A 10,954-nucleotide genomic window follows, 5' to 3' on the forward strand; every position below is an offset into this window, starting at 1 on the left:
GTGTGTGGGTGTGTACACGTGTGTGTGTGTCACTGTGTGGGTGGGTGTGTACACACACGTGTGTGGGTGTGTACACGTGCGTGTGTGTCACTGTGTGGGTGGGTGTGTACACACACGTGTGTGGGTGTGTACACGTGTGTGTGTGTCACTGTGTGGGTGTGTGTGTACACACACGTGTGTGGGTGTGTACACGTGTGTGTGTGTCACTGTGTGGGGGGGTGTGTGTGTGTACGTGTGTGTGTCACTGTGTGGGTGTGTGTGTACACACACGTGTGTGTCACTGTGTGTGTGTGTGTACGTGTGTGTGTCACTGTGTGGGGGGGTGTGTGTGTACACATGTGTGTGTGTGTCACTGTGTGGGTGGGTGTGTACACACACACGTGTGTGTGTACACACGTGTGTGTGTCACTGTGTGGGTGTGTACATGTGTGTGTCACTGTGTGTGTGTGCATGTGCACACGCGTGTCACTGTGTGAGTGAGAGTGTGTGAGTGAGCATGTGTACACGTGTGTCGCTGTGTGTGAGTGTGTGTGTACTGTGTCACTTGTTTGAGTGTGCGAGAGTGTGCCTGTACATGTGTGTCGCTGTGTGTGTGTCTGCATGCACAGGTGTGTTTTTCACTGTGTGTGTGATCCTGTGTGTATGCACACGTGTGCACGTGTCTGTGCGTGTCACCTTGTGTGTCTCTGTGTCCGTGTGTGTGTCACTGTGTGTGTGCGCACGTGTGTGCGTCGCCCTGTGTGTGTTACTGGGCGTGTGTTACTGCGTGCACGTGTGTGCATGCCTGTCACTCTCCCTGTGCGTGCACACGCGTGTGTGTGTTACTGTGTGTGTGCATTACAGTGTGTGCACACGCATGTGTACGTATCGCTCTGTGTGTGCGTTACTCTGTGCGTGTGTCTTACTCTGTGCACGCATCGCATGTGTGCACATAAGTGTGTCTGTGTGCACTGGTGCGTGCGTGTGCACTGCACACCAGTGTGCGCACCGGGCATTGTGTCTCTGCACGGGGCGGGGGGCAGCGCACATGTACACGTGTGTGCCCACCAGACACCGCTGTCTGCAGGGGAACACGGGAGCGGGTGGGTGTGCAAGGGGCTGTGCGTGTGCGTGACACGGGCTCACGGGCTCTGTCGGGGGCAGTGGGCGCGAGCGGCCGTGCGTGGCCGTGCTGCGGGGGCCCTTGGGCCCCAACCCTCCCAGGTTCCTGGTGCACGGCCGGTGCCGGCGTGTCCGTCTGTCCGTCCATCCCAATCCCGGACGGCAGCGCTCCACGCCGTGCCCTGCCCCGGTTTTGGGGAGCACACGCCAGCTCCGGCAGCGTGCGTGGGAACGCAGCGTTCCGGGGCCTCTCCGGCTGCCGAGTGGCACCTTCCAGATAAGGATGAAGGTGCCGGCAGAGGAGGGGGGTCGCGGAGGCCGGTGGCTGCCAGCCCTGCCCGGCCCTTGCCAGCCCTGCCCGCGCCCGCTGCCGGCTGCCAAGTTGGCAGGGGAAGGGGCTGGAGGAGCAAGCCTGGATCCTGCTGCCGGGAACGCCGAAGGGGGGGGGAAAGTTTGCTGTGGGCACGTTTACGGGAGAGGGAGGAGGAAGAGGAGGGTGGGGAGAGGGGACGGGGACAAGGACACAGCTTGGCACAGCTCTGCTGTCTGAACAAGGGGTGTGGGGTCCCCCTCGGGCGGCTGCCTGGTGCGATGAAGTGCCTGGGGGTATTTGGAGTGGTGACCCTCACCCCCCCCAGGCCATGGCAGGCAGGGGATCAGGGCAGCCTCGAGCCGCTGCCTTTCTCCACGCAAAAAAGAGAAGCAACGTTTTGAGGGGGTCTCCGTTTGGACAAATGCCACAGTGACCGCTTTGAGCGTGACTGCTTTGGAGATGGTGTTCTCCCGCGATCCTTTAATCTTGGGGTTTCATAGTCATCCACTGTGCCTCGGCTGGTCCCCGGGAGAGAAAATAAACCGAGAAACAACCAGGGCAAGGGTGAAGCTGTCGCAGTAAGGCAGACAGGGAAGCAGCAATAGCAGCTTTAAAAATAGCCATGTATGAACAGAGAGTGACACCCTGTGATGGCACTGCCGGGATCCTTCAGGCTGGAAGGGGAGACCCCCCTGACCGCCTGGGTGGCTTTGCTCCTTGTCGCTGGCACAAGCTGAGGTTTGGCTTCCCAGAGCACCCAGAGCGATTTACAACCGTGGGTCTGGCCCCCATAACAGTCGCCCACTGGGTTTCTCCCTGCCAGCCATGCTCTGCTTGGAGGGCGCTGGATGGGGTGGCCACAGAAGCAGCATCCCCACTGGCCATCCTGTGCTCGGGTCCCATCTCTCACTGGGCTGCACTGGGAGACAGCACAGACCTGTCACCCATCTGCAGAGCCACAGCCAGGAGCCATGTCCCCGCACTCTCCCGGCTCATTCAACAGATACCAGTGGAGCTGAAGCCTGTCTGCGAGGGACAACCAAGCAGCCACCAGACCACAGCAAAGCTTTCCTGCTTTCACTCATCTACTTAGCGGCATCCAGCAAAGCTCATTACAGGGCTCAGAGGCTGGAAGGAGCCAGCCCGGCTCAGCGAGTTGCCATCCCTCAGCAGAGCCGCACGTGCACTTTGAAACGTGAATAATGCAGGTTGGCTCGGGGTGGGGATGGCGTGTGCCTTCCCACCAAGCACGGTCCAGCTGAGGGCTCATCATCTCTCCTTTTGACTTCCCCATCACATGTCACCATGTCGCACAGCTTCCTGCTGCAGCCACAACGGGAATGGCGTGATGAAGGTCTCACCCCGGGTCCGCACCCCAGCGCTCGCTGCAGTGTGGGGACCCTGGTCCCGTCTCGGATGATGCCTGCAGCCAGCTGCATAGTCACAGGTAACTATGGTCCTGGGGAGGATCTGGGACAGTCGGTGCCCGCGGTGACACACCGGAGCCTCACGTCAGCCCGGGCTGACCCACTTGTCCGCACCCTTGCTCGAGCCTGGGTTTGATCCTCCCCAATTACAGCCGCCTCAGTTCTCCCGGTGACCTTCCCTATTGCCTCATGCAGTTCCTCTCTGTGCCTGCCTTTGAAAAAAGCTGCGAGATTAGATCAAAACAAAAGTCTTGCCAAAGAAAGTATTTACAGGCTCCTCATGGCTCCTAGAACAGAAGACGGGAGATGTTGCAACGACGTGCAGTGGCATCACGGTGACTCAGCTCGCACCCGGGACAGGGACCGTGCGGGAGACGTGGTGGCAGACTGAGCAGGGACACAGGAGAAACCCACAGGCCGCTGCCAGAAAAGGGCAGTGGGGTATTGGGCAGCTAGGGAGTGCTTGCTTGGGGGATGTCCCTCTCTGGGATCTCCCATCACTCTCTCCTCAGCATCTGAAAGGAGGCATCAGCCCCTCTGCTGGCAGACCAAGCGTGCCAACCCCGCTCCTGCTTTCTGCTGGTGTCTTGCATGTCCTCGAGATCCCTGGCTCAAGCTGTACTCCGCCACCTTCCCTTGTTGGCTGTTGTCACCTCCCATCTCCCTAGGGGTTATTCCCAGGGGGCAGCCGCTGGGGCCACCCCATCACCAGCAGCGGGGATGCCCTTCATGCTCTTTCAGACTGTCTGCCTGGTTCAGAAACCCCAGCCCTACCTGCCCCATACCTGGTTTCAGAGTTAAACCTGTTTTAAAGGTGCTGGCTGGCATCAGGAAACCATCTTATCTGCCCATTGAGGCAATGCCTCCCCTTCACCATTCAAACAACATCCAAAATGCAGGACAGGTTGGCAGAAGCGCCATGAGGGGCACGTGCCAGTGAGTCCCCAGTACAGCCATGCCAGCTCAGCCACGTGGCCTGGACCCAGCACAGGGTGTGCTGGCTCCTCATCTCACCTCCTGCAGCCAGCAGCAAAATGCCGATGTTGGGAAGAGGAACATTGCTAAACAATTTCTCCTTCAGTTCCTCTGCTTTCCCCACAGCCCTGCCTCCCCCGGGCAGTACCTGGGCAAGGACTTTGACTGGGGTTCACTACCGCTGTCTTTGTGCCACCACCTTGGTGTTGCTCCTTGCCCTCCCTTCCAGTCTTCTGCTCCCCTGCTCCTCCCTGCAAGGGCAGGAGGGAGCGTGAGCAGGGCAGATGTCTGGTAATGCCCCAGCGGCACCTTCCAGGGCAGCTGGTGGCTCGGGGACATGCAGCGAGGGCTTCTCTGGACACCACATCCCGTGAACCACCCGGCCAGGGACAAACACATCAACTTCGGCTGAGAGCATTTCCCATTTTGTCCTAGTTTCTTCCCACTCCTTAACTTTGCTGCAGTGCTGGATGGTGCAATCCTGGGACCAGCATTTTTTTACTCTTGAGTACCACCGCCCAGGAGGGGAGTGCCAGGATGATGGTTCCCGTGAAACTGGGGGAGCGGATCCAGCACTTTCTGCTCCCCCAGATTTGCCAGAAGAAGAGCCCTGCTGCTGCCTATCTCCCAGCACCAGCAGCACGCATGGTCACACAACCTCCCGCCCCACTCCCGGGCATTATCAGCAGCACAACAACAAGGGTTTGCTGCTGTAGAAGGAGAGTGTGTGTGAGGGATCTGCTCCGCACAGCCAGGCAGGCTGGCAACAACCGTTCTTCTTGGGAACACCAGCTGCATAAAAGCAGAAAGGATGGGAGGTTCCTATCTGATCTTATCCCGGGGAAAGGTGTGTCCCTGTCACTTCCCAGGCAAGACCCCGAGAGTTGCTGCAGCTTGTCCTCCCTGGCACCTGCAGTGTCATTGCAGTGGTGAAGAGGTTTGACAGCCTGCCTGTGAGACCACTGCGGGGGCTTGGGGAGGAGAGGCTGTTCACCCATGTCCAGGGCGGAATGAAGCGACCTTGCTGTCTTGCCCAGGTGTGGGTGCTTGTTCGGGCAAGGATGAGATCTCCTGGGCTCCTTTCCCCCTGGGGGTGGATTCCCTCTTCCCTTGTCCCCCAGGGCATGCCAGCTTGCAGCTCCCCAGCCTTGGCTGTCAGGTTAGAGTTTCCCAGTGTGACCCTCTGCTCTGGATGTGCTGGGGAGATGTGCAGGGAAGACGGACTCCCCTTGCAGTGCACAGCCGCAGGAAGATTTCCGTGGGCCGGGAGGGTTGGCATAGGAGGAAGCTTTCCTGCTGCTTTTCCTGCTGCTCTTCCCAATCCCTGCCCTCTTAGAACTGTGATTTCCCTGGCCAAGCTCTGTGGGGAGCTGGTGCAGTCTCTGGCCACACCAGCCTCCTGCAAAGTGTCCCTGGGGTGTCCCTGCTCTGTCCCTGTGTCCCTGCTGTGGATTACAGAATTCAGTGCCCTTGATAGACCCCAGTGCACTGCCAGCACCGGGGAGACATGGCTGGAAACATCTGCTACTGCTGCTCCTCCATGCCTGGATAAGCATCCTGCTGTGGTCGGAGAGGTGGCAGACGGAGCTGGGGAGGCAGCACAGCCTGGGACACGTGCGGGCAGGCTCTGCCTGCACTGCCCAGCTGCTGCCCAAGGGCAAGCTGGTTGTCACCTCACCCCAGAGAGGCAGCCGGTGTCCCCACGGCCACTTCCCATGGACGTGCAGGCAGCCCTCCTGTGCCAACAGCTGGCATCACTTATGGCTGCTGGACTGGAACTGGCAGTTTGGAGCCTAGGACTGTAGCACCACTGTGCAAGCAGCATCACTTCACTTCAGGATCAAAGAGGTGTGTAAATGCAAAGGAATAGCTCGTTTCATTAAGAGCAATTGAAGAACTGGCAGCTTTGGGCGCTCTGTCAAACTCATAGGTCTCTGCCAGCATGTAAATCTGATAAGTCACGTGCTCAGGCTGCTGGCAGCCGTGCTGGGAAGCAAGGGATGAGATAAGGGAGACACAACTGAGCCGACACCAAGGAGATCCCTGAAGGGAGGAGATAGGGATCTTTCTGTTGCTGGGCACAGCAGCACAGACCATCCTCAGCACACAAAGGCCACAGGGAGATAGGTCTTGTCCTAAAAGTTTAGACATTTCCGTCTTCCAAGACCAAGGGAGAGTTAAAAATACACCTAAAACACTGCTTTACAGGAAGTTGGATCCAGGGCAGGCAGTGCTGCTGGCTCAGTGAGGGCGGGCAGGTTGCTAGCTATGTGGGCTGGATTTCGGCTTAGAAAAAAACTAGAGAAACTTTTGGGATAGAGGGAGCATCTCCGGGAAAGATGAGCTCTGGCTGAAGGAAAACAGAGCTGGGGTCCTAGCCCTTAAAATGAAATCCATCATAGGAAGGGTTTTAAATCAAGGATAGTGGGTGAGATGAGTGGGCAGTGGCGCGGGGAATCATCCAGAGGTAAATTCGTAATTTTGTCCCTTCAATAAAGCAATGAGAAAAATCAGAAAAAAGGGACATTAAAAAAGCAGGCTGCCAGGACAAGATCAAACGCCCTGCAATGGCTGTGGTCCTGGTGGGGAAAGGAGAGCAGCCTGTTTTAGATGAGGATAAGGCATCGGGAAACCCCATGGTGCAGTGATGGGGACAGCCAAGGGACAAGAGTTGAGAAGAAGCTAGTGGAGGGCTGGTGTGTGAGCAGGGTGAGGGGAGGCATTGGCTCCAGCGAGTAAACAGGTTATGTGTATCAGGAATCCACATGAATCTGCAGGGAGTGGACCACGAAACATGGAGGATGAACAGAGGAGGGCATTAGGGCTTGCCTATAAACCACCCAGAGAGGATGGGGACAATAGCCCCAAAATGCTAAGGGAGGCTATGAGGCTGTGAGAGCAAGAAACCACTGCCAGGGGAGACATGAAGCGGGGAAGTATCACAGCAAAGCCATCCTAAATGGCTGCATCTGGAGCCCCTAGTTAGAGAACCACGAGAGTAGACATTTCCTGAGCCATAAACCAGTGTCGTCAAGGGTGAAAAACCTCTGCAGGCTTACCTGTCCTTGCCAGAAGGAACTACATAAAATAAAGAAACTGGTTGGAAGAAGTGAAAATCAAATACAGAAGGAAATACTTGCAAACAACAGGGAAATACCGTCTAGCTGGTGTGGATGTGTGGCTCCTAGAAAAAGAGATCCTAATGCAATACCATGGTGAACCTACAGGATGATGGTTTAACAGCAAAGCAAGCTAGCCAAAATACAAATAAATAGTAACATTAAAATGAATAAAATGAAAGAAAATAAAAATTCTTCAAAAACTGGCATTTTCTTTTTCAAAGCAAGAAAACAGCAAAAAGCAAAAACCACAGCAAGTTAAAAACCACATTCACACAGATGAAAATATATTTCGAGTGCAATTTGCTTACCACATAAAAATTAACACCAGCATATTTTTGCAAAACCCATCAGAAGCAGGAAGCCTGCTGGAAACCCACTGCAATTGGTGGGGGACTGGGCTGGCGCATGCTTGGGCCAGAGCCTGCACCTGCAGCAGGACGCAGGCAGCAGGTCCCTGACCTCCCCAGCACCGGAGAGAAAGGTGGCAAAAGCCAGGCTAATTTTAAGGAAGGGCTCCGCAGGGATCCAGGAAACACTGGGATCTTTAACCTGGCTTTGGTACCAGGCACATTTGCTGAAAGATGGAAGCAAAAATGGCATTAGAACATGTATGAATAAACATGCAATGCTGAGACAATCTCCAGCATGTGTTGAAGGAGGGAAGTCTTGCTAGAATTACATGGAAGGTACACAAAATGGTGAATCAGATTATATAAATCCAACCATTTTTGCTAAACTTTAACAAAATCTCTCTCCAAAAGCTCTTCAGGATGTTAAGGTGGATTAACCGTGAGGTTTTGCTTGTAAACTAACTGCTTAAAAGTTAGGAGACAAGGCTAGGAAAAAACGGACAGGATCTGTGCCAGACCTGTGCTAGTCAATACACACATAAAAGAGAGCAGATCTTGCTGATGCTATATAGTGTTTTGATGGTCAAATCTAAAGCTGACTGTGAAGAGCTGGAAAGGGATTGCACGATGTCAAGCGGCTGAGCAGACACACAGACATCAAATGCAATCCAATATAATTAAATTCGAGGCAATGTAAAAGTAACCCTATGTGTATGCAGTGATGGGCTCTAAATGAGCTCTATCATTCAGGAAAGAGATGCTGGAGACCTTGCGAGTGCTTCGCCTGCACGCTCTGCATTGGTAACCAAGGGAAAAAGGCATTAGGAAGGAACTGCTGGGATTGCGGTGATGTGCGAGCACGGCTAGGGCAGCTCACAGAGGACAGGGCAGGGAGGCAGAGAAGCAGCCGAGCAGGGAGACGGAGCAGCTCCCACAGGGGAGAGATTTGGTGCGTGCTGTAGCCTGGCAGGGCCTCGGGGAAGGGACCTGGTGAGGGGTCACTGAGAGGGGAAAAAAGCAAAGAATATTTTCATTTCCTAGAGCAGAGCTTCAAGGAACACCACAGGGCTGGATCTAGTTTAAAACGACAGGAAACACTTTTCAAACCGTGCATTACCACGCTGTGGGAGGCTGCCTCTGCTGTGGAGATCAAGCATGCAAATGGATTCAAAAGGGGTCAGGAGAGCGCACAGAGGGTTGGTTTGCTGGGGCTGCAGCAAGTCCAGGATGCTCCCAGGCCGGTCCTGGCTGAAGATGACAAGGACAAGATCCTTGTTGCTTGCTCTGACTCAGCCTTTGAACAGTCCCAGGTCTCCCCACCCTGGTCTTACCCCGCTGCAGCTGCACTGGGCACCCCAGCCCGGTGGCACTTCCCCAGCATCCAGAACCAGGGACCTGCCACAGGACCAGCCCCAGGCACTCCCCAATTCCTCACCCCCCTCCTGCATGTCCTGACAGCTTTTTGGGACACAAGCAGCACCTGAGCAGCTCTGGACTGGGGGCTCCCACGCTCACTCGTGGGGCTTGAGAGACTAAAGGTTCAAAGCAGCAAAGCTCGACCTTGGGATCTGCTCCATCCTGCTCTCCAGGAATTGGTCCCCTTCTGCAGCCCAAAATCTAGGCTGGTTTTCAATGCCCGAGGCAGGAAAGAGGGAGCAAATTCCTGCCCAGCTGAGACCAGGCGGAAGGTGCAATGCCCACAGACACAATCCCCTACAGCGTAACTGCAGGCACCCAGCTCGCCACACTGCTGATGCAAATTACCAGTTATGAAGTGGAGAAAATTGCTATCTATTTCCCTTTTCATCCATTTATTATAGCTTTCCTTTTTATTGCTAATTATTACTTTCAATATGCCACTGAAGTAGGGTGGGGGTTTCTCTTCTGTGATGTTATCTTGGTGGCTTTTGGAAATAAATCTTAAAAAGTTGTCTTTTTCCACAATTTTCTATCTGCCTTTTCCCATCACCATAGAGTTTTTCTTGTATTTGTGGGGTTTGACTTTTTAAAGCACCATGTATCTTTGTTTACCGAATGGATTATTCTCTGCCCAAATTGAATGTAATCAGGTCATGATCATTGTTCCCTAGGCAACCACCAATGAAATGATAGAGCTATGATCATGAATTAACACTGTTTTAAAAAGTTTAAAAAAAAATAAAAGGCTAACTACAAGGCTTAATAAATCATTGCTGAAAAAAAGGCATTCACAGCAGTGCCACCAGTCACCATGGAGGGCTTTAGTACAATGATCGTTGATCTTGATTCAAGAACTAGGGGAAGACAAAGAACCCCACGCCAGCCTGTAAAGGTAAATTCAAACCAATTTGATGAAGGACTGCTTCTTTTCTGTCAAAATTCTGAGGGGATGCTTTAGTTAATAAAGGAATTGCCATCTGCACCTGTATGGGGTGCGGGAATAACTGGAACTGCAAAGAAGGTTGTGCAGTGGGGGGTGACAGTGAAGGTAAGCCAATTCAGTGCACCCCTGCTGCCACCTACAATGCCAGGGAAAAATGAGAAAAGACCGATTATTGAGTGCACTGTCTTGATGAATGTGGTAGTGAGGAATGTCAGAACGCAGCCAACCTGCCCTGTCGCTCCTGATAAGTGTCCACACGCTTTAAAGAAAAAAACAGCAACAGGCTGCAGAAACCAATCCAAACACGTCAAGCCTCCCAGGGTCATTTGGCAGAGTTTTGGCTTTGCTGGGACTCTTTCGTGTGCTTAGTCAACGTTAGGAACACGTTCTGGTGTTTGGAGGGATTGGGAAGGGGCGATCAGCCTCCAGCAGGGTGAGGTCTGTGCAGAACGCCTTGCCTGGAGACGCCTCTTCCAAGCCCCAGAGCTCTGTGACAGGCTCAGTCACGGGGTCAATACCCCATGTGTTATTTTATGCTGCCTTCCAGTGCTGCTCTACCTTCCACTATCCGTGCACCGAGCTCATTCCTCGTTCCCTGCTAAGCTTTTGTGAGAGAAACTGCTGCCACTCGGCTCTTCGTGGTATGAGCTGTCACCCTCCAGTTCCTCTTCGCACCCCATGGCCATGGTGTTCAGATGGCTCACTGGGACGGGCTTTGAAAAGCAGTGTCATTCCACATGAGCTGTTCTCTGGGAAAAGAAACTCGGGGTCCCTGCTGTGCATCCCCCCCCCCCTCCCCTGAGCCACGGGGCCTCGCGTGCCGGCACCTTCCCCAAGTAAACCTCGTCTCATCCCTCCAGAAGGGAGAGGTCTCAGCGCACCTATGCTTCTTTCATGGCAACACATTGGTGCCTGCTTGAGGTTTATAGGCGTACAACGTACATAAGGGATGGCACGTACGCTGAATATATACAGAGCTACTCCGCCCAGCCCCATGCCACTAATTAACTCTAGCCCTCATTAACTTCTGAGATCCTCTTCTGCAGTCCCGAGGTCGTTTTTAAGCAGCTTGCTGATGTCGCTTCATAAGTAACAACCGAACAGCCGGACCCCAGAGGGAAGCACCGGGGACGCCGCCCGCTCCTGCCCGAGGGAGGCCTGAGGAGACTCCCGGGGCGGCTCCTTCCCGCCCCGGTTCCGGCCCAGGCTCGCCGAGGGCGGCCTGTCCCCGCGCAGGCCCACGCTGCTCGGCCAGTACAAGGCCACCCGTGGCCGAGGAACCGCCACGAGCCCCGGTGCCCCCC

This window comes from Haliaeetus leucocephalus, unplaced genomic scaffold (assembly GCF_000737465.1).
Source record: "Haliaeetus leucocephalus isolate CR32 unplaced genomic scaffold, Haliaeetus_leucocephalus-4.0 Scaffold188, whole genome shotgun sequence".
NCBI classification, from domain to species: domain Eukaryota; kingdom Metazoa; phylum Chordata; class Aves; order Accipitriformes; family Accipitridae; genus Haliaeetus; species Haliaeetus leucocephalus.